Below are 24,764 nucleotides of genomic sequence, written 5' to 3' on the forward strand. Positions count from 1 at the left end.
ACTTTCTAACAGCACATGCTGTGATCAGAGCATTAAAGATGGTGGTCTTTAGGAGGAGAAGCCTCAATGCCTGTAGAGTCACATGATCAGTCCATAAGCCATTGGCTGCAGAGAGAGAGGAACACAGCTGTAATAAATGTGTGTTTGTTTCAAATGAATGTTCTAACTAAACTCACTTCCTCAATGGCAGTTTAGTTATTGACAATGCTTACACGCACCTTGAAACACACTGTTGTGATGTTCATAGCAACTTTCTTCGTCTTCATCTGTAGAAAAAAGTTGTTCACCATCGCACTCTTTCAACAGAACTAGAGTATTGTATACCAGGTTATTTGAAAGAAAACACACACACACACACACACACACACACACACACACACACACACACACACACACACACACACACACACACACACACACACACACACACACACACACACACACACACACACACACACACACACACACACACACACACACACAAACCTTACCTGTGAAGGTGGCATGGTGTGTCCTAATGACTCTGGCGTGGCGGCGGTGACTGACAAAGCAGCTGAATGATGCCCATTCGCTGGTCGCCACGGTTACTATGGCCACGGCGCTGCGGCCACTGTCCTGTTCCTCCCCGGCCACACTGTAGGGAGCACTGGCAGGACTCACTAGATTACCATGTCAGAGAGAACAGAGGTGTCAATTCACCAGACTGTCATACTGGGAAGGGCAAAAACAGAAAGAATTTCTCAAATGTAACATCTAGTCTAGTGTGTGTGCTGATGTGCCTACCATCTCCAGGTGACCTCCAGGTGACCTCCAAGTGACCCCTCCCCAGGTCAGTGATGACACACACCAGCAGCGTCCAGCCCACCCTCTCACCTGCCAGGTGCACTGGTGGGGCCAGGGAGGCCAACACATCACCATGTACTAGGACTGTGGTCGGGTGGAGGGGGAGAAGGAGAGGAGAAAACGACTGTAAGTCACTGTGGGTATGGGCATGATAAAAAGAGAAGGATGAAGAGAGTGATAGTGAGCTGTAACACAGTCTCTAATGGTCTCAGGCTCTACCAGTCATTCCTGTAGTTTGTTACTCAATATATATACATCATCATTTAAGTTATTGAGAACAAAAAACAGTAGTTGATTATACTAAAGATCACTCTTGAAAGCAGCAAAAGGTGTGCTGGCAAATGACCTTGTGGCCTCATGGATGGAATATTATTCATATTTTTCATAGTTTTATATTTCTCTTTAAATGCCGAAAATCCAGTGTTTCTTTGTCAAACAGTTTCGATATATTTCAGTCTTCTGTGATGTATATAAAGTGTAAAATTGGGATGCAACCTCAAAATGTAATACAATTCAAGTCTATATCTGACATGGTACAGGTGTCATCTTTTTTAAAGCCCATAACCATGTGTGTGAGGTGTATACGTTTGTTTCAAAGTAGATTCGTTCAAGACTACCAAGAATCACTCTGCGTGACCCCGATTTAGCCCACTGCAGTAAATGGTTAAAGACTATTAGTTAGTTAGGTAGTCAGGCAGTTTTTTAGTTAGTCAGTTTTTACTCACCAATACAAAGGTAGAGAATAGTGAGGCGGAGGAGAATCCTATGTCGTTCTTTCATGTCTGTTGTATGTCTATGTTACTGATGAGCATCCTGCTCTATGGAGCCGTTATGCATGCGTGTGAAAGTGTGTGAGAGAGTGCATGAGTTGGGAGAGTGTTTGAGTGAGTGAGCGTGTTCTTTTTTTTGTCAGTAGCGTTCTACAGGGTGGAGACCTTTCACAGCAGTGCATGGGGGGGATTATCAGCCCATAGTCATGTGATCTCACCCGCCACGGAATCTCCCCACAGATTGAGAGGGAGATTGAGAGAAGACAACGAGAGAAGGAGAGGGACCATTTCACCTCTGCTCTTTCACAGTGTCGTTTTAACTCTATCAAGTAGTGTGTCTGAAGTGTCTATAGTTCCGAGGTCCATAGGATATTGTAGTGTAGTGTACAACAGCGAGTTCACTGGTTGTGTCTTCAACTGTGTGAGTAGGCCAGTAGTCTACCAGTAGTAGAGCAGTAGTAAACAGGTAACCACAGAGGACACCTGGAGCTCTGGGCTGTTAGATCTGAGGTAAGAGGCTGATCATATCAATCATCCCCAGAGTACACCTGCACACACACACCTGCACACACATCTCATGCTCTACAGAAGCCTGGTGTTCTGGAACAAAAGAGCATCACTTCATGAACCCCATGGTACTGTCAGGAGGCTAGTTTAGCACTGTGGATGAGATACATGGAAAGTATGTTTTCTTGCAGTGTGTGTATACATGAGCGATGGTGGGGTTGGATATAGTATGTTAGTCTCCAGTATGTAGTGTGAGTTCTTGTGCAGGCCATGTGGATTAACCACCTGGTTTCCCCTGCTGACAGGCTAAATGCGGGCACAGGGCAAAAAAGTATTTAGTCCGCCACCAATTGTGCAAGTTCTCCCACTTAAAAAGATGAGAGAGGCCTGTAATTTTCATCATATGTACACTTCAACTATGACAGACAAAATGAGAAGAAAAGAATTCCAGAAAATCACATTGTAGGATTTTTTATGAATTTATTTGCAAATTATGGTGGAAAATAATTACAGGCCTCTCGTCTTTTTAAGTTGGAGAACTTGCACAATTGGTGGCTGACTAAATACCTTTTTGCCCCACTGTATATGTCACTCCCTTTGTTTCCTTCCCCAGGCGTTGTTGTTTCTGTTCCAGTGTATTGTCTGTGCTTTGTTTGTGTTTCTTGTTTTATGTTGTGTTTATTTATTAAAACACTTACTCCCTGAACTTGCTTCCCGACTCTCAGCGCACATCGTCACAATGTGCCATTGGAACATATGTATATGGAACATTGTGTATATATGTGTATGTATATGTATATATGTGTATATATATATATATATATATATATGTGTGTATATATATATGTGTGTGTATATATATATGTGTGTATATATATATATGTGTGTATATATATATATGTGTGTATATATATGTGTGTATATATATATATGTGTGTATATATATATATATGTGTGTATATATATATATATGTGTGTATATATATATATGTGTGTATATATATATGTGTGTATATATATATATGTATATATATATATATATATATATATATATATATATATATATATATATATATATATATATATATATATATATATGTGTGTGTATATGTGTGTATATATATATATATATACATATATGTGTGTATATATATATATGTATACATATATGTGTGTATATATATATATGTATATATATATATGTATATAAACAGTCCTAACATCAGCCTGGAAAAATAAGAAGAAATACACACACAAGTTTGTTTTACTATCTTTGCTGGGATCAAACAATTGATTCCCATTCAAAATCATATTTCCCTAACCTAAACCTAACTCCTAAACATAATCCCTAAACCTAACTCCTAAACATAATCCCTAACCTAAACCTAACTCCTAAACATAATCCCTAACCCTAACCTAAACCTAAACCTAAAATAGCCTTTTTCTTTGTGGGGACCGGCAAAATGTCCCCACTTGTCCAAATGTTCCTTGTTTTACTGTCCTATTTTTTTAATATCCCTCCCCCAATAACAGTTTGCCTCTGGAGAGAATGCTCAAAGCCCTTGTATATTTGCACTCATTCACATGTACACTCATCCAGACACACACACATACACACACACACACAGCTTCTGGACTCCCGATAGAATATGGGGGCGGGAGCATGAAAGAGAAAATGAAAGCAGAGACAAAGAGCAAGGCAATGATGATGAAGCTAACATGAGGTAAACAAATACAAACGTGGAATTAACCTTCATTTAGACCTCCCCCAACTCAGGAAACAGCTGGGGTGCTAGGGAAACATGATTACTGCTCTATCGTGGTAGTGCTGAACTTACCAATGTTAAAAGTTATTTTGCTGTTTTGCAGGGCATGATTCTGTGTGTGGAGTGAGTGTGCACAGAGATGGGCAGTATTTCTGTTACATGTATTTGAAATATATATTTCAATTACTTTTAAGAATTTTGTAATTCGTATTACACTGGGCTGAACAACACTCCAATGTATTTTGTTACAAGATACTTTCGAGAGCTGTATTTTGTATTTTCAAAATGCAATTTATGTTCACCATTTGGTGGCCCCCTTTCACCCTACATTGGTATCAGAAGTCTGATGGCACTATGGTGTGATGAGAGCGTCCGCTATGAATGAACTAACTATAAATGTACATATATTTAAAAATGAACAATTGCAAAGCATGCTGAGTATTATTTGACTGAGCTCCGCCCCGAACAAAGCCAATAATTAATACCTAGTGTATTTTGCAGTTCATTTTGGTATGTTCATTTTCACATATACATTTACATTTTGGCCGTTCCAGAGTGACTTACTATTTACAGTCAGTGCATTTAACTAAGGTAGATAAACAACAACATATCACAGTCACAGCAAGAAAACGTTTCTGTAACAGTCACTGAGAATGTTGTTGCTGTTTGGACCGGCTACTTGCAAATGTATTTCTGTATTTTAAAATACAAAATACATGTATTTGAATAAAATACATTAAATACTTTTATTTTGTCGTTTATTTTGATACATTCATCTTTATGGTATTTTGTGCTTTAATTTTGTAATTGTATTTTGTCATTTTTGCCCATCGTTGAGTGTGCATTTGTGTGTCTATCCCACTTTGAACCCTGGACAGCTATAGTGTAACTCTTCAACCAACTATCTCTTCAACTCACTATGTTATTTGTTGACATCTAACACACTGGGCTTGCCGTCTGGGCTGTAAGCGTGTGTATCATAACCTTTACCGACCCGACCAAAATGTGAGTTGTTCAGCTTCTTGGATTTATAAAATCAGACAGAATCAATACAACATATTAACACCTCACTGTGTGAGATCCTAGATGAGATTCACTGTTGCTGTTTTTAAATAACAATAACATAGCTTCTTCTTCTGTCTTCAGGTTCGAGAAAGAGCTGCTGAACATTTCAAGTCAATTCTACTGGCCTGTTGCTGTAAGCTTAGACTACACTCCTGAAGTCTAATGATTGACAGATATCTAAATTCTGAAAACAAACGGAATGCCAGTGTACCATTTACTGCACTCGAGTGATCTTTAGTATCCTTATCTTTACAGTAGTCAGCCAACAACTTTTCCACCATAATGTTCTGGGTCAGGTTCTTGGTTCTGGCCCTCCTGTCTCTGGCTGGTGTGATCCAGACCTACTCTAGTCCAACCCATGCCTCTGCGCCCCCTAACCCCACTGAGGAGCAGCCTCCCTTGAATACGGGAAGCCTCTCATTCCCTTGGAGCCACCTCCGTCTTCCGGAGGACATTGTTCCGCTCCACTACCATCTCCTGCTCCACCCTAACCTCACCATACTCAGCTACATCGGTACCGTCACGATAGAGCTCCAGGTTCAGAACAATACCAACTGGGTGGTGCTGCACAGCAAGGGGCTTCGTATCACTACGGCAACTGTGCTGAACCAGAACCTTGCTCACCTGTCAGACCAGGTAAACTATTCCCTCAGCACTAAACTATCATGCCCAGTTTCTAACAACATTCCCACTTCTGACAACTCTGTCTAACGACTACGTGTGTGTCCTCACGTTCTCCCTGTTCTCCACAACCCTACCCAAGAGCAGGTTGCCATATTCTCTCTCAGAGTGCTCACTGGTGGGCAGAAGTACTTCCTGTTACTGGAGTTTGGGGCGGAGCTAGGAGAGGGCTTCTATGGCTTCTACAGGAGCACCTACAGAACCAGCACCGGAGAGACGCGATACGGAATGTGTGTACTTGTGTGCGTGTGTGTATACAGTGGGGCAAAAAGGTATTTAGTCAGCCACCAATTGTGCAAGTTCTCCCACTTAAAAAGATGAGAGGCCTGTAATTTTCATCATAGGTAACTATCAGAATCCAGAAAATCACATTGTAGGATTTTTAATGAATTTATTTGCAAATTATGGTGGAAAATAAGTATTTGGTCAATAACAAAAGTTTCTCAATACTTTGTTATATACCCTTTGTTGGCAATGACAGAGGTCAGACGTTTTCTGTAAGCCTTCACAAGGTTTTCACACACTGTTGCTGGTATTTTGGCCCATTCCTCCATGCATATCTCCTCTAGAGCAGTGATGTTTTGGGGCTGTTGCTGGGCAACACAGACTTTCAACTCCCTCCAAAGATTTTCTATGGTTTTCTATGGGGTTGAGATCTGGAGACTGACTAGGCCACTCCAGGACCTTGAAATGCTTCTTACGAAGCCACTCCTTCGTTGCCCGGGCGGTGTGTTTGGGATCATTGTCATGCTGAAAGACTCAGCGACATTTCATCTTCAATGCCCTTGCTGATGGAAGGAGGTTTTCACTCAAAATCTCACGATACATGGCCCCATTCATTCTTTCCTTTACACGGATCAGTCGTCCTGGTCCCTTTGCAGAAAAACTGCTCCAAAGCATGATGTTTCCACCCCCATGGTTCACAGTAGGTATGCTGTTCTTTGGAAGCAACTCAGCATTCTTTACCCTCCAAACACGACGAGTTGAGTTTTTACCAAAAAGTTCTATTTTGGTTTCATCTGACCATATGACATTCTCCCAATCTTCTTCTGGATCATCCAAATGCTCTCTAGCAAACCTCAGACGGGCCTGGACATGTACTGGCTTAAGCAGGAGGACACGTCTGGCACTGCAGGATTTGAGTCCCTGGCGGCGTAGTGTGTTACTGATGGTAGGCTTTGTTACTTTCCCAGCTCTCTGCAGGTCATTCACTAGGTCCCCCCGTGTGGTTCTGGGATTTTTGCTCACCGTTCTTGTGATCATTTTGACCTCACGGGGTGAGATCTTGCGTGGAGCCCCAGATCGAGGGAGATTATCAGTGGTCTTGTATGTCTTCCATTTCCTAATAATTGCTCCCACAGTTGATTTCTTCAAACCAAGCTGCTTAACTATTGCAGATTCAGTCTTCCCAGCCTGGTGCAGGTCTACAATTTTGTTTCTTGTGTCCTTTGACAGCTCTTTGGTCTTGGCCATAGTGGAGATTGGAGTGTGACTGTTTGAGGTTGTGGACAGGTGTCTTTTATACTGATAACAAGTTCAAACAGGTGCCATTAATACGAGTGGAGGACAGAGGAGCCTCTTAAAGAAGAAGTTACAGGTCTGTGAGAGCCAGAAATCGTGCTTGTTTGTAGGTGACCAAATACTTATTTTCCACCATAATTTGCAAATAAATTCATAAAGAATCCTACAATGTGATTTTCTGGATTGTTTTTCTCATTTTGTCTGTTATAGTTGAAGTGTACCTATTATGAAAATTACAGGCCTCTCTCATCTTTTTAAGTGGGAGAACTTGCACAATTGGTGGCTGACTAAATACTTTTTTGCCCCACTGTATATGTGTGTGTGTGAGGTATATTAAATGTACACGGGCTCTGTGTAGGCTACCTCGCTCTCCATCTCTATGTGGGGGAGAAAGGCTGACACTCCTCATATAAACACAGAAACAACTGGTATGAGGAGAGAGATCACATGAAACTCCTTGTATTTTCTCTTTCTGTCTCGCCATTCCACCATCCCTCCTATCTCCCCCTACCTCTATCTCTCCAGGACCCTGGCCTCCACTCATTTTGAGCCAACCAGTGCGCGGATGGCGTTTCCCTGTTTTGATGAGCCTAGCTTCAAGGCTAACTACTCCATCAGTATCAGGAGAAGCCCAGCACACACCGCCCTGTCCAACATGCCTGTAGTGAGTAAACACACACACACACCATGGTGGAGATGTAAGACAACATGGTGGCAGGCAGATCATAGTGTGTTAGTGTACAGTTCCTTCAGAAAATATTGAGATTTATTTTCTTCCATTGGCCAACACACAATACCCACAAATGTCAAAGTGGAATTGTGTACAATGTACTACAAATGAAAAGCTGAAATGTTTGAGTCAATAGGTATTCAACCCTTTTTTATGGCAAGCCTAAATACGTTCAGGTGTAAAAATGTGCTTAAAAAGTCCCATAATAATTTACATGGACTCTGAATTTCAAGTGTTATGTTTGGGAAAATCCAATACTAAACATTATTGAGTACCACTCTTCATATTTTCAAGCATAGTGGTGGCTGCATCATGTTATGAGTATGCTTGTAATCATTAAGGACTGCAGAGCTTTTCAGGATAAAAAATCAACGGAATGGAGCTAAGCAAAGGCAAAATCCTAGAGGAAAACCTGGTTCAGTCTGCTTTCCGCCAAAACACTGGGAGATTAATTCACCTTTCAGCAGGACAATAACCTAAAACACAAGGCCAAATCTACACTGGAGTTGCTTACAAGAAGACAGATAATGTTGCAGAGAGGATTACAGTTTTGACATAAATCAGCTTGAAAATCAAAGGCATGACTTGAAAATCGTTGTCTATCAATGATCAACAACCAATTTGACAGAGCTTGAAGAATTTTGAAAAGAATAATGGGCAAATATTGTACAATCCAGGTGAGCAAAGCTCTTAGAGACCTACCCGAAAGACCCACAGCTGTAATCACTGCCAAAAGGGATTCTAACATGTAACATTGACTCAGCGGTGTGAATACTTATGTAAATGAGATATTTCTGTATTTAATTTGAAATAAATTAGCAAACATTTCTAAAAACATGTTTTCACTTTATAGGGTATTGTGTGGAGACGGGTGAGAAAAATTGAATTCATCCATTTTGAATTCAGGCTCTATCACAACAAAATGTGGAATAAGTTAAGTGGTATGAATACTTTCTGAAGGCACTGAACATTGCAATGTGTGTGTCTACATGTGTGTGTGTTTTCCCTCTAGGAGCAGACAGTGGTCCTGGATGATGGACTAATGGAGGATCGTTTTGCTGTGAGTTTGAGGATGAGCTCCTATCTGGTGGCCTTCATCGTGTGTGACTTCAGATCTGTCAGCGCAACAACTGCCTCAGGGGTCAAAGTGGGTATGACTGGGGGCAGGGGTCAAGGTAGGTATGACTGGGGGCAGGGTCAAGGTAGGTATGACTGGGGCAGGGGGGTGTATGTGGGTGTGTGTACATGTATGTATGTGCAATGTGTGTGTGTGTGTGAGTGTGTATGTGCATGATTTCAGAACATGACTTTAATAATGTTTCAGGTTTCTGTCTATGCTGCTCCTGAGAAATGGGAGCAGACCCATTACGCTCTCAAGGCTGCAGTCAATCTATTGGAGTTCTACGAGAAATACTTCAATATCAGCTGCCCACTACCTAAACAAGGTACTGAATTATATCAAAATCAGCTACCCACTACCTAAACAAGGTAACTAAATATATCAATATCAGCTACCCACTACCTAAACAAGGTAACTAAATATATCAATATCAGCTGCCCACTACCTAAACAAGGTACTGAATTATATCAATATCAACTACCCACTACCTAAACAAGGTACTCAAATATATCAATATCAGCTACCCACTACCTAAACAAGGCAGCTATACTGAACAAAAATATAAATGCAAAATGTAAAGTTTTGGTCCCATGTTTCATGAGCTTAAATAAAAGATCCTAGAAATGTTCCATAAGCACAAAAAATGTTCATGGCAAGTATGTCCATTTGAACCAGTTTGCTGCAGCAGGAAAATAATTATACAGCAACAGGAAATGGGAATTATTCTGTGAATTATAATTCATGTACATTTTGGTAGGGGTTCATACATTTTTCGTAAGGGAAAATCAAGTCAGACATTTTTAAGTGGAAATGACAAACTTCAGAAGCCTTTTTAAACCGCAAATACTACAAGTTCTCCTGCAACAGGGTGATCAAATTAAGATCCTACATCTGTTTCTATTATTTTGAATGCTAGATAATGAATAAAATGATTTAATGTATTATATAGATCAATAAAAACAAAGAAAGCTATTATTTTTACTAGTATAATGTGTGCTTTTCAGTTTTATGTCATTAGTGTTATCACATTGAACGTAACTGATTACAAAAATATCAAGTTCCACAATTCAAGTTTTATTAATCGTATGTAAGGCGAACACATGGTATACACCTTCCAACAACATGCTTACTTGCAGGTTCTTTGTCTACGATGCAACAACAATAAGAAATAATCAAATATAAGAATATGAACATAAAGTTATTGGCTCAGTAGAATATAATAAATATTTCAGCATCACTATAATACAGGAAGGCAGTATCTAGCAATCTAACAAGAGTATGATAGCATTTGTGATGTGTATCATGAATGTGTGTGTGTGTGTGTGCGTGTCTGGATGAGTGTACATGTGAATGAGTGCAAATATACAAGGGCTTTGAGCATTCTCTCCAGTGGCAAACTGTTATTGGGGGAGGGATATTAAAAAAATGTATTAGCTAAAGCTACCCTTTTAGTATGTCATCAATTTGAGGCTTCCATCCCTCTGATAAGTTGGTGTGTGTAAATCTGAAGTGTCACTTAGTGTTAGTCAATTAAAATGAAGTGGAAATACCATTGTGAGCTAAATGATTAATCACATCACTTTAGTAAATGTCTTAACGGTTTGATGGCCTTAGATTTGAGCATTTAAGGGCTGCATTTCACAAAATCCTAATTTATCTAAAATGTCTCATTGGTGTTACCATCATTGACCTTACAACTGCTACTGGTGTCCCAATGTTATCATAATTGTACACATTATTTAAGTCATTAAGCTACCATGTTGGTTATTTTAGAATGGGAAGATGTACCCAAATACATTTCAATACAAAATCTAGAAAAATGAAGTAACATTTTTCCAAAATGCCTTGCCCAAAGGCCACCGTAATTCAAGATCAACCCAGTTGCTTAAACAAGACAATCATTGTAAAGTTACTGCCTGCCTCCCCCTCCAGACCTGGTGGCTATCCCAGACTTTCAGGCCGGAGCAATGGAGAACTGGGGTCTGATCACCTTCAGAGAGACGAGCCTGCTCTACGACCCTACCACCTCCTCAGCCTCCGATAGGCTCTGGGTTACCAAGGTGATCGCCCATGAGCTCGCCCACCAGGTAAGAGTCAGACAGGTTAAGTTCACAGTGTAGAACAGGAAGTAGCCAGTCATGGCAATGATTTTGATTTTATATGATATGACTACAATGACATGAAGAGGGATTAAAAGTGATGCCATGAACCTCTGGATTCTTCAGGAAGTTTATCTGCACTGGAAGACAAATGGAACTCCTCTCTTCTCTTGACATCTCTCATTGTCTGTCCTCTCCTGCCTGCCTGCCTGCCTGCCTGCCTGCCTGCCTGCCTGCCTGCCTGCCTGCCTGTCTGCCTGCCTGCCTGTCTGCCTGTCTGTCTGTCTGCCTGTCTGTCAGTGGTTTGGGAACCTGGTGACCATGAAGTGGTGGAATGACATCTGGCTGAACGAGGGCTTGGCCACGTACATGGAGTACATCTCAGTGGACACCACATACCCCAAACTCAGTGGTATGATCCTGTTACTCACTTGTTGTACACATCCCTGGCCCGAGTTCATAATATGAATGTTCCAAATGATCTAGACATGTCCCTGAGGGAAATTCTTGTTGAAATTGTGCCTTTTTTAATCTCTTAGGAGGACTATCTTCTGGACAACTGCTTCGTTGCGATTGGTCGAGACTCTCTAAACTCCTCCCGCCCCATCTCCAGTGTAGCTGAAAGCCCTACACAGATTAAATAGATGTTCGACACAGTATCCTACAATAAGGTAGAAAAACACGCATACACACAAGCACACGTTTTCTATTTCATAGCTTTCATCAACCCTGTCTTTACTTCAAATGAGGGAGTAAGGATTCATGTCTAAAGTATTGGATCAGGCCCCCAGTGTTGATGTACTTTGTTGTTTGTTCCACCAGGGGGCATGTGTCCTGCACATGCTAAAACACTACCTGACTGACCAAGTGTTCCAGATTGGAATCATGCGTTACCTTCGCAGGTAACAGCTACAGCAACGCTCGCAACCAGGACCTGTGGGACAGCCTGGCCAACGTTCGTAGATCGATCAAATGATACATCATTTTTTGATCCCTGCAGGCTGCTTTAGTATGTAAATGTGAACTGCTGTGTTGTTGTTCTCAGTCATGTTCAGAAGAGGAGTTCACTTCTGGAGGACACTGCTACAGCAACAGCCAGGCAGCTAAGAACTCAGTAAACACACCTCTCTGTACATAACAGTACATTACATTACAAGACCAACAGTCTGACCATTACAAACAGGTGCTCTGTAAAAGTCTCACCACTGTTTTACCTGTGTGATGTTTACCTGTGGGTGTGGTTTTGACGTGTGTGTCAGTACCTGTACGCTGGGGAGCACCTGGACCTGACGATCATGATGAACACCTGGACGCTGCAGACAGGTGTGCCTTTGGTAACGGTTGCTAGACAGGGGTCTTGTCTGGTGCTGAAACAGGAGAGGTTCCTGAGGACCACACATCCGTCTGATCCAGCATGGCCCAGCCTGCAGCAGGGGTAAACACACACACACACACACACACACACACACACACACACACACACACACACACACACACACACACACACACACACACACACACACACACACACACACACACTCACACACACACACACACACACACACACACACACACACACACACACACACACACACACACACACACACACACACACACACACACACACACACACACACACACACACACACACACACACACACACACTCACTCTGATGGTCAGGTGTTGTGAGGTCATATTCCTGCATCTCATCCCTCCCCTCTCTGATCTCTGTGTGTTAGGTACCTGTGGCACATCCCTCTGACATACAGGACTGACACCTCAACTAGCATTCACAGACACCTCATGACTACACTCACAGGTAAGACGCCTCATGACCACACTCACAGGTAGGACACCTACTGACCACACTCACAGGTAGGACACCTACTGACCACACTCACAGGTAAGATGCCTCCTGACCACGCTCACAGGTAGGACACCTACTGACCACACTCACAGGTAGGACACCTACTGACCACACTCACAGGTAGGACACCTACTGACCACACTCACAGGTAGGACACATACTGACCACACTCACAGGTAAGATGCCTCCTGACCACGCTCACAGGTAGGACACCTACTGACCACACTCACAGGTAGGACACCTACTGACCACACTCACAGGGAATATAATTGCTTTTTCTCTCCTTAGTGTGGAGCTTGCTGTGGAGTTGATTGACTGGTTGTTTCACTAAATGATTGATTGCTGTGTCTCTCCTCTCCTCAGACAGTGTGGAGGTGGGGGAGGAGGTGGGCTGGGTGAAGGTGAATGTGGACATGCCTGGTTATTACCTGGTCCACTATGATGGTCCAGGCTGGGACGACTTGATACAACTACTGAAGGACAACCACACAGCTCTCACCTTTCTGGACAGAACAAACCTCATACACAACGCCTTCCAACTCACCACGTAAGAGACCTGTGTGTGTGTGTGTGTGTGTGTGTGTGTGTGTGTGTGTGTGTGTGTGTGTGTGTGTGTGTGTGTGTGTGTGTGTGTGTGTGTGTGTGTGTGTGTGTGTGTGTGTGTGTGTGTGTGTGTGTGTGTGTGTGCGTGTGTGTCCATGCGATTATGTGAATAGACAACACAAACACTCTTTTGTTTCTGACATCATCTCTCTATAATATTTCTATAGAGCAGGTCGGCTGTCACTCGATAAAGCCTTGGACCTCATTGGTTACCTGCGATCAGAGAGTCACACTGTGCCCCTCCTCCAAGGGTTGGCCTACCTGGAAGCCTTCTACAGGATGGTGGAGAGGATGGACATACCTGACGTCACACAAAACCTCAGTGTAGGGCACATACACATAAAACATAAAATACATCTCAAACATTCTGGTTCAATTACATGAAGTTTGAGTTGGGTATGTGTGTGTGTGTGGTCTGATGTCCTATCTGTGTGTGTTTTCTGTAGACGTACATCCTGTGGTATTTCCGTGGTGTGATTGACCGTCAGACGTGGAGCGACAAGGGCTCTGTGTCTGAGAGGCGGCTGAGGTCGGAGCTCCTCTCTCTGGCCTGCCATCTAGGAGACCTCCCCTGTCTGGAGCAGGCCCAAGCACAGCTTCACACACTGGCTGGACTCCAACAGCACACTCAGGTCTGTCTTTCTTACTGTCTGTCAGCTATTTGAGAGAGTAGTTACATCCCATGGACAGCAACATACAGTACTTTGTTCAATCCCTGACCCAATCAAAGGTGCAAACTTTTCCTGACTGCAGAAGTAAATGTCCTGTCCTGTCTGTGCCTCTCCCTCCACCAGCCTGCCTGCAGATGTGACAGAGACAGTATATTCAGTAGGGGCCCAGGAGGATAGTGGCTGGGCGTCTCTCCTCCACATATACACTCTCTCCCTCTCAGAGACACACAAACACAAGATCCTCTCTGCCCTGGCCAGCAGCAGAGACACAAACAAACTACACAGGTAAGTATAGTCTTCTATACTCTGTCAATTCAATTCAATATATGACCTTACATTTTGTGTGTGTGTGTGTGTGTGTGTGTGTGTGTGTGTGTGTGTGTGTGTGTGTGTGTGTGTGTGTGTGTGTGTGTGTGTGTGTGTGTGTGTGTGTGTGTGTGTGTGTGTGTGTGTGTGTACCCCAGGTTGTTGGAGCTGGGTCTAGAGGGGGAGGTGATCCGTACCCAGGACCTGGACTCCCTCATCGTCATGGTAGCCAGGAACCCCAGGGGACATCATCTGGCCTGGAGCTACGTCCAGAAATACTGGAGCACCCTGGTGGACAAGTAGGTGGTAGAGAGGGAAAGGGAAAGGGAGGGGCTGGGAGAGAGGGGGTGGAAGAGACAGGCACAGGGAGAGGGAGAGAGAAATTAACACTCAGGGGGAGAGATAGGGGGAGTCTATCCCTGTGGTAGAGAATGAGAGAGGGAAAGGGAGAAGGATGAACTGATAAACTGGCACGTGGGTGAAAAAGTAGGTATTAGTCGACCAGCAGTCCCATAGCCTGGGTGCTTCAGCCAACCTGTGATGTTTCCTCTTGTTTCTACCCTGCAGGTTCCAGTTGGGATCGTTCTCTATTAGAAACATCATCATCGGCACCACAGGCCAGTTCTTCTCAACAGAGGAACTCACTGAGGTGAGATGATTGATCTGTTAGTGGCAATATCATTCTCAACAACTAGACCCTGACCCTGAAAATGTATTGTATCAGTAGCAATGTATGAGCGAGGGTGTGTGTGTCCCAAAGCCCACGGCCATGTTTACCAAGAGTGTGTGTGTACCCTAGGTGCGTGTATTCTTTGAGTCGATCCATGAGCAGGCGTCTCAGCTGAGAGTCACTCAGGTTGCCATGGACAACATCCAGAAGAACATCCTCTGGTTGCAAAGAAACCTGGGAACTCTGAGGAGCTGGCTGGACCAACAGATAGACTGAAGAGAGAAAGGGGGAGGGGGGAGAGGGGTGGGGAGAGAGAGAGCAATAGAAAATGAAATAATTCAAGCTTAATTAGAGCTTTGATTTTTAATTATGAATATTTGTGGGATAATTGAGTGTATGGTCATGTTTTTCAGTTTACATCGGGGATTTGGAAATGTTTTTGTTGAATTTGGTTAAGATGTTTGATAATAAAATGTTGTGAAAGTATTATTTGAAGAGCAGTAAGTAGGCCAAGATCATGTTGAATTACACAGAGTAAAAGCAGATGAAATACAAACAGAAAACCATTTTTAGCTGTGAATGTAGGAGTGGTCTGAAAATGCTAAAACATCACAGGACAGAATGAAACTTGACTCCTGCCTGGCCTCACACACTACAACCTCACAGGAGCAGACTGCTGATCATTTAGTGTGAAACAGATGTGTGTAAACATATTGTAATGGACACATACAGATCTGCTATCTTAATTTGATCACTGTTATCAGCAGAACATTTGAATGTGCAGCAGGATATGCAAATTGTAGTGTATTCAAGGTTTAAAAAGGCTTCTAAAGTTAGCAATTTCCACTTTTAAATGTCAGACTTGATTTCCCCTATCAAAACATTTATCAACAGAAATGTACATGAATGTACATGAATTATAATCCACATGAATTCACATTTCCTGTTGCTGCATGATTATTGTCCTGCTGTCAGAAACAGGGTCAAACTAAGATCTGTTTCTATGTTGAGAGTTGGTTTAGTTGGTTTCCAAAAGACAGAAGTCTTTCACCTATAGTGTTTGCAAGTTGGTTGAATCATATCAAATAAAATGTTATTCGTCACATGCTTTGGAAACAACAGGTGTAGACTAAATGCTTACTTACGGGCCCTTCCCAACAATGCAGAGAGAGAAAATATGGAAATATTAGAAAAGTTATAAAACGTAATAATAAAAGTTACAATAAATACACAATGAGTAATGGTAACATGGCTATATACACGGGGTACCAGTACTGAGTCTATGTGCAGGGGTACAAGGTAATTGAGGTAGATATGTACAGTCGTGGCCAAAGGTTTTGAGAATGATACAAATATTAATTTTCACAGTCTGCTGCCTCAGTTTCAATGATGGCAATTTGCATATACTCCAGAATGGTATGAAGAGTGATCAGATGAATTGCAATTAATTGCAAAGTCCCTCTTTGCCATGCAAATGAACTGAATCCCCCCCAAAACATTTCCACTGCATTTCAGCCCTGCCACAAAAGGACCAGCTGACATCATGTCAGTGATTCTCTCGTTAACATAGGTGTGAGTGTTGACGAGGACAAGGCTGGAGATCACTCTGTCATGCTGATTGAGTTCAAATAACAGACTGGAAGCTTCAAAAGGAGGGTGGAGCTTGGAATCATTGTTCTTCCTCTGTCAACCATGGTTACCTGCAAGGAAACACGTGCCGTCATCATTGCTTTGCACAAAAAGGGCTTCACAGGCAAGGATATTGCTACCAGTAAGATTGCACCTAAATCAACCATTTATCGGATCATCAAGAACTTCAAGGAGAGTGGTTCAATTGTTGTGAAGAAGGCTCCAGGGTGCCCAAGAAAGTCCATCAAGCGCCAGGACCGTCTCCTAAACTTGATTCAGCTGCAGGATTGGGGCACCACCAGTACAGAGCTTGCTCAGGAATGATGGCAGCAAGCAGGTGTGAGTGCATCTGCATGCACGGTGAGGCGAAGACTTTTGGAGGATGGCCTGGTGTCAAGAAGGGCAGCAAAGAAGCCACTTCTCTCCAGGAAAAACATCAGGGACAGACTGATATTCTGCAAAGGTACAGGGATTGGACTGCTGAGGACTGGGGTAAAGTAATTTTCTCTGATGAATCCCCTTTCCAATTGTTTGGGGCATCCGGAAAAATGCTTGTCCGGAGAAGACAAGGTGAGTGCTACCATCAGTCCTGTTTCATGCCAACAGTAAAGCATCCTGAGACCATTCATGTGTGGGGTTGCTTCTCAGCCAAGGCAGTGGGCTCACTCACAATTTTGCCTAAGAACACAGCCATGAATAAAGAATGGACCAACACGTCCTCCGAGAGCAACTTCTCCCAACCATCCAGGAACAGTTTGGTGACAAACAATGCCTTTTCCAGCATGATGGAGCACCTTGCCATATGGCAAAAGTGATAAGTAAGTGGCTCGGGGAACAAAACATCAATATTTTGGGTCCATGGCCAGGAAACTCCCCGGGCCTGAATCACATTGAGAACTTGTAGTCAATCCTCAAGAGCCGGGTGGACAAACAAAACCCCACAAATTTTGACAAACTCCAAGTGTTGATTATGCAAGAATGTGCTGTCATCAGTCAGGATGTGGCCCAGAAGTTAATTGATTTCATGCCAGGGCAGATTGCAGAGGTCTTGAAAAAGAAGGGTCAACACTTAAAATATTGACTCTTTGCATCAACTTCATGTAATTGTCAATAAAAGCCTTTGACACTTATGAAATGCTTGTAATTATACTTCAGTATTCCATAGTAACATCTGACAAATATATCTGAAGACATTGAAGCAACAAACTTTGTGAAAATTAATATTTGTGTCATTCTCAAAACTTTTGGCCACGACTGTACTTATAACTAGGAATAAAATGATTAGAAAACAGGATAGATGATAAACAGTAGCAGCAGCATATGTGATGCGTCAAGAAAGTTGCAATGAGGGTGGATGCAGATAGTCTAGGCAGTTATTTGGTTAATTATTTAACTAACTATTTAACAGTCTTATGGCTTGGGTGTAGAATATGTTCTGGGTCCTGTTGGTTCCAGACGTGCATCGGTACTGCTTGCCGTGAGGTAGCACAGAGAACAGTCTAATGACTTGGGTGGCTGGAGTCTTTGACCATTTTTAGGGCGTTCCACTGACACCGCCTGGTATATAGGTCCAGGTTGACAGAGAGCTCGACCCCAGTGATGTACTTGGCCATACACACTACCCTCTGTAGTGCCTTGCGGTCGGATGCTGAGCAGTTCCCATGCCAAGTTGTGATGCAGCTAGTCAAAATGCTCTCAATGATGCATCTGTAGAACCGTTTGAGGATTTGAGGGACCATGCCAAATCTTTTCAGTCTCCTGAGGGGAAGAGGTATTGTTGTGCCATCTTAACGACTGTGTTGGTGTGTGTGGACCATGATAGATCCTTAGTGATGTAGATACTGAGGAATTTGACGCTCTCGACCTGCTCTACTACATCCCTGTTGACGTGCCTGGCACTCTGTTTCCTGTAGTCCACGATCAGCTCCTTTGTCGTGCTGACATTGAGGGAGAGGTTGTTGTTCTGGCACCACACTGCCAGGTCTCTGACATCCTCCCTGTAGGCTGTATCATCGTTGTCTCTGATCAGGCCTACCACCATTGTGACATCAGCAAACTTAATGATAGTGTTGGAGTCGTGCATGGCCACGCAGTCGTGTGTGATCAGGGAGTACAGTATGGGACTAAGCACACACCCTTGAGGGGCCCCCGTGTTGAGGGTCAGCCTGCGGAATCTGTTGTTGCCTTCCCTCACCATCTGGGGGTGGCCCGTCAGGAAGTCCACAAACTTGTAGCAGAGGGAGGTGTTCAGTCCCAGTGTCCTTAGCTTAGTGATGAGCTTGGAGGGCACTATGGTGTTGAATGCTGAGCTGAAGTCAATGAACAGCATTCTCACATAGGTCTTCAACTTGTCTTGTTGCTTTTTGTTCTATCTGTATGCTACGTCTTGCTTGTCCTATGTTGCTCTGTCTGTATGCTATGTCTTGTTTGTCCTATGTTGCTCTGCATGTGCTCACTGCTCAATGATTGCCGGCTGGCTAAAACCGGCACGTTTACTGAAACGTTGATTAATGTGCACTGTCCCTGTAAAAATAAAATAAACTCAAACTCTTGTCCAGGTGGGAGAGGGCAGTGTAGAGTGCAATAAAGATTGCGTCATCTGTGGATCTGTCGGGGCGGTATATTTTTACCTTTATTTAACCAGGCAAGTCAGTTAAGAAAATATTTTTATTTTCAATGACGGCCTGGGAACCCCAGTGGGTTAACTGCCTGTTCAGGGGCAGAACGACAGATTTGTACCTTGTCAGCTCGGGGGTTTGAACTCACAACCTTCCGGTTACTAGTCCAACGCTCTAACCACTAGGCTGCACTAGGCTGCACTATATGAATTGGAGTGGGTACAGTGTGTCTGGGATGATGGTGCTGATGGATGGGCCTGAAAAATAAGAAAAAGCTGTTGGAGCAGTACAGCCAAAGATTGTGGATAAATTAAGATGTCCCACTCAGACCGTTTACTATTGAATAAAAAGCAGTCTGCTTAATGGGGTGGCTCTCCCATAGGCACCAATGCAATGGCAGCTGGGTCTGGTCTGCTTAGTGAATGTCTCGCTTCCTCTTCCGTCTCTGGTCACAAAAACAACTAATTCCTGAAATCAGACACACAGTTGCAGGGCAGGAGCACTACCTCCAGTGCTCTAGCAATTCAAATATCTTGGCTACACTGACCAATAATGAACTTCTAAGCAAATGCACATTTGCAGATGCATACACATGTAATGTTTCTGAAGTGCTGTGACACGCTAAACTGTGTGTGGTGACTGACTGTTAGCAATCGCTTGTTATAAAACTGATTGTTAGGATCCTCGATGCTGATTGGACAGGTAGCGTTCTTAGCCGTGCTGTATTGGCCTTTATAGGCACACTATGCCTGCTTAACAGTTCCATCTCATAAATTATCACTGCGTCTCATAACAATATCATGTACATTTTGCTGTCCAAATCATCTCTTTTATTTATCTCAACTCACACATTATTTTCATTGTTAATGACAGGGAAGTAGCCAAAGCTCAGTCACATGCTGGCTTTGGGCCATGGGGACATCATCTTACGGCATGTGACTCCTGACCTCCTGTACAGTGTGTGTGTGTGTGTGTGTGTGTGTGTGTGTGTGTGTGTGTGTGTGTGTGTGAAGAGAGAGACAGGCCAGTGTGAGACAAACAGCCCCCCCCCCGCCCATGCAACTCAGAATGCTGAGTGTATGGATTCCTCTCCTAATGGACTAGTAGCCACAGAGACGGCCAGTGTCCTACACAGAGGTCGAACTGTCTTTCAATGCATATATGAATATATTACTGACCCGTCTGTCTGTATCACTATTGGTTTGAAACACCAGAATCAGTTTTTTTCCCCAGAGATTTGTGAAAGAATCTTCCCATTTGACACGTACACCTTTTTGTTTTTCATCAAATACAGCAAGGGTTCTGACTAGCCCCGCCCTGTCACAGCAGCAACCAATAGAATGCTGGTAAATATGTGATAAAAAACTCTTGTCAATTTACTGCCAGAGACCTTTATATATATATATATATATATATATATATATATATATATCAGAGAGAAAATGAATGACAAATGGTTTGATGAAGAATGTAAAAACCTAAGAAATAAATTGAGAAACCTAAGTCTGTGTTGCCCAGCAACAGCCCCAAAACATCACTGCTCTAGAGGAGATCTGCATGGAGGAATGGGCCAAAATACCAGCAACAGTGTGTGACAACCTTGTGAAGACTTACAGAAAACGTTTGACCTCTGTCATTGCCAACAAATTGTATATAACAAAGTATTGAGATAAACTTTTGTTATTGACCAAATACTTATTTTCCACCATAATTTGCAAATAAATTCATAAAGAATCCTACAATGTGATTTTCTGGATTGTTTTTCTCATTTTGTCTGTCATAGTTGAAGTGTACCTATTATGAAAATTACAGGCCTCTCTCATCTTTTTAAGTGGGAGAACTTGCACAATTGGTGGCTGGCTAAATACTTTTTTGCCCCACTGTATATGTCAACAAATTGGGGAGGGCACTAGAACATTCTGCAGCACCCGGCCTCACCCTACTATAATCTGAAGTCAAATGTTTACTGTTTGCTGATGATCTGGTGCTTCTGTCCCCAACCAAGGAGGGCCGACAGCAGCACCTAGACCTTCTGCACAGATTCTGCCAGACCTGGGCCCTGGCAGTAAATCTCAGTAAGACTAAAATAATGGTTTTCCAAAAAAGGTTCAGTTTCCACGACCACAAATACAAATTCCATCTAGACACTGTTGCCCTACTAGAGCACACGAGAAACTATACATACCTCATCCTAAACATCAGCGCCAGAGGTAATTTCCACAAAGCTGTTAACAATCTGAGAGCAAAGGCAAGAAGGGCGTTCTATGCCATCGAAAGGAACATAAAATTCTAAATATCAATTAGGATCTTGATAAAAATACTTGAGTCAGTTATAGAACCCATTTCCCTTTATGCTTGTGAGGTCTGGGGTCCGCTCACCAACGAAGAATTCACAAAATCGTACAAACACCAAATTGAGACTATATGTAGAATTCTGCAAAAATATACTCTGTGTAGAATGTAAAACACCAAATAATGCATGCAGAGCAGAATTAGGCCAATACCCGCTAATGATCAAAATCCAGAAAAAAACTGTTAAATTCTACAACCACCTAAAGGGAAGTGATACCCAAACCTTCCATAACAAAGCCATCACCTACAGAGAGATGAGCCTGGAGAAGAGTCCCCTAAGCAAGCTGGTCCTGGGGCTCTGTTCACAAACACAAACAGACCCCTGTCACGTTTTGACCTTAGTTCCTTTTTATGTCTTTATTTTAGTTGGTCAGGGCGTGAGTTGGGGTGGGCATTCTATGTTGTTATTCTATGTTTGTATTTCTATGTGTTTGGCCTGGTATGGTTCCCAATCAGAGGCAGCTGTCAATCGTTGTCTCTGATTGAGAACCATACTTAGGCAGCCTGGTTTCGCCCTTGAGTTGTAGGTAGTTGTTTTCTGTCTCTGTACCAGACAGGACTGTTTCGTTTGTTCCTCTTTGTTCTAGTGTTCAGTGTAATTAAAGGATCATGAACACGTACCACGCTGCACCTTGGTCCTCTCCTTCTTCCACCAAGATAACCGTTACAGAACTACCAACCACAAAAGGACCAAGCAGCGTGGTAAGAAGGAGGAATGGACATGGGAGGACATTCTGGACGGGAAAGGATCCTACACATGGGAGGAGATCCTGGCCAGAAGGGATCACCTCGCATGGGAACAGGTGGAGGCAGCAGGAGAGGTGAACCAGCGGTACGAGGGAACACGGCTGGCAAGGAAGCCTGAGAGGCAGCCCCAAAAATGTATTGAGGGTGGTCACGGGGAGATTGGCAAAGTCAGATAGGAAACCTGAGCCAACTCCCCGTGCTTACCGTGGAGAGAGAGTGACCGGGCAGGCACCGTGTTATGCAGTGAAGCACAAGGTGTCCCCAGTGCGCATACATAGCCCAGTGCGCTACATCGCAGCACCTCGTATCGGCCGGGCTAGAGTGGGCATCGAGCCAGGAGGGATGAAGCCGGCTCAGCGCATCTGGTCTCCAGTGCGTCTCCTCGATCCGTGATATATGGCACCAGCCCTAAGCACTGTGTCTCCCGTGGGTCTGCACAGCCCAGTGCGTCCTGTGCCTGCGCCCTGCAAGTGCCGGGCTAAAATCAACATCCAGCCAGGAGGGGTTGTTCATGCCCTTAGTTCAAGACCTCCAGTGCGCCTCCACGGACCGGTCTATCCTGTGCCTCCTCCAAGGACCAGGCCTCCAGTAGATCTCTCCAGCCTGGTGAGCACTGTGCCTGTTCTAAGAACCAAGTCTCCTGTGTGTCCCTCCAGTCCGGACGCTCCAGAGTCTCCCTCCAGTCCGGACGCTCCAGAGCCTCCCTCCAGTCCGGACGCTCCAGAGCCTCCCCTCCAGTCCGGACGCTCCAGAGTCTCCCTCCAGTCCGGACGCTCCAGAGTCTCCCTCCAGTCCTGACGCTCCAGAGTCTCCCTCCAGTCCGGACGCTCCAGAGTCTCCCTCCAGTCCGGACGCTCCAGAGTCTCCCTCCAGTCCGGACGCTCCAGAGTCTCCCTCCAGTCCGGACGCTCCAGAGTCTCCCTCCAGTCCGGACGCTCCAGAGCCTCCCTCCAGTCCGGACGCTCCAGAGCCTCCCTCCAGTCCGGACGCTCCAGAGCCTCCCTCCAGTCCGGACGCTGCAGAGCCGCTAGTCAGTCCCCACAGAGCCCCAGGACAGCAACACAATTAGACCCAACCAAATCATGAGAAAACAAAAAGAGAACTACTTGACACATTGGAAAGAAAAAAAGAAAAAAAAAGTAAACTAGAATGCTATTTGGCCCTAAACAGAGAGTACACAGTGGCAGATTACCTCACCATTGTGACTGACCCAAACGTAAGGAAAGCTTTGACTATGTACAGACTCAGTGAGAATAGCCTTGCTATTGAGAAAGGCCTCCGTAGGCAGACCTCTCTCAAGAGAAGACAGGATATGCGCATGGTCAAAACATATTGATACAACAGTAGCTAAGATGGGGAGAAGTCTGTCCATAATAAAGCCCTGCTCTACCTTCTTAACAGCACTATCAACAAAGCAGGTTCTACAGGCTCTAGTTCTGTCACACCTGGACCACTGTTCAGTCGTGTGGTCAGGTGCCACAAAGTTTTGGGCTCAGAACAGGGCAGCACGGCTGGCCCTTGGATGTACACATAGCACAAACATGAATTATATGCATGTCAATCTCTCCTGGCTCAAAGTGGAGGAGAGATTGACTTCATCACTACTTACGAGAGATATTGATATGTTTAAAGTACCGAGCTGTCTGTTTGACTACCACACAGCTCAGACACCCATGCATACCCCACAAGACATACCACCAGAGGTCTCTTCACAGTCCCCAAGTCCAGAACAGACTATGGGAGGCACACAGTACTACATAGAGTCATGACTACTACAGGTAACTACAGGTAACTGATGCAGTAGAATCAGATTTAAAAAACAGATTAAAAAACACCTTATGGAACAGCGGGGACTGTGAAGCAACGCAAACATAGGCACAGACACATGCATTAAAATGGTATAACTGCGTACAGTTTGCCGGACCCCAGGAAGAGTAGCTGCTGCGTTTCCATAACAAAATACAAATACATTGCCCACAAAATGAGGTGGAAACTGAGCTGCACTTCCTACCCTCCTGCCAAATGTATGACCATAATAGAGACAAATATTTCCCTCAGATTACACAAGCCCACAAGGAATTTGAAAACAAATCAAATGTTGATATACTCCCATTTCTTTTGGGTGAAATACGATAGTGTGCCATTTTTAGCAGCAAGATTTGTGACCTGTTGCCACAAGAAAAGGGCAACCACTGAAG

The 24,764-nt window shown here is 43.7% G+C and overlaps 1 long non-coding RNA gene and 1 pseudogene across 1 annotated transcript; one reads left to right on the plus strand and one right to left on the minus strand.

Annotated features, from left to right (window-relative positions):
• Positions 1 to 231: 231 nt before the first annotated feature.
• LOC118374179 (uncharacterized) lies at positions 232 to 923 on the minus strand. The gene is made up of 3 exons (XR_004823552.2): positions 784 to 923; positions 492 to 659; positions 232 to 266 (listed from the first exon to the last, which is right to left on the minus strand). It is a non-coding gene; the product is annotated as an uncharacterized LOC118374179 (long non-coding RNA).
• A 2,820-nt stretch (positions 924 to 3,743) lies between these two features.
• On the plus strand, positions 3,744 to 15,706 carry LOC118374176 (endoplasmic reticulum aminopeptidase 2-like; annotated as a pseudogene).
• Positions 15,707 to 24,764: the final 9,058 nt, after the last annotated feature.

Source organism: Oncorhynchus keta, chromosome 25, assembly GCF_023373465.1.
Source record: "Oncorhynchus keta strain PuntledgeMale-10-30-2019 chromosome 25, Oket_V2, whole genome shotgun sequence".
In the NCBI taxonomy this organism is placed as follows: Eukaryota; Metazoa; Chordata; class Actinopteri; order Salmoniformes; family Salmonidae; genus Oncorhynchus; species Oncorhynchus keta.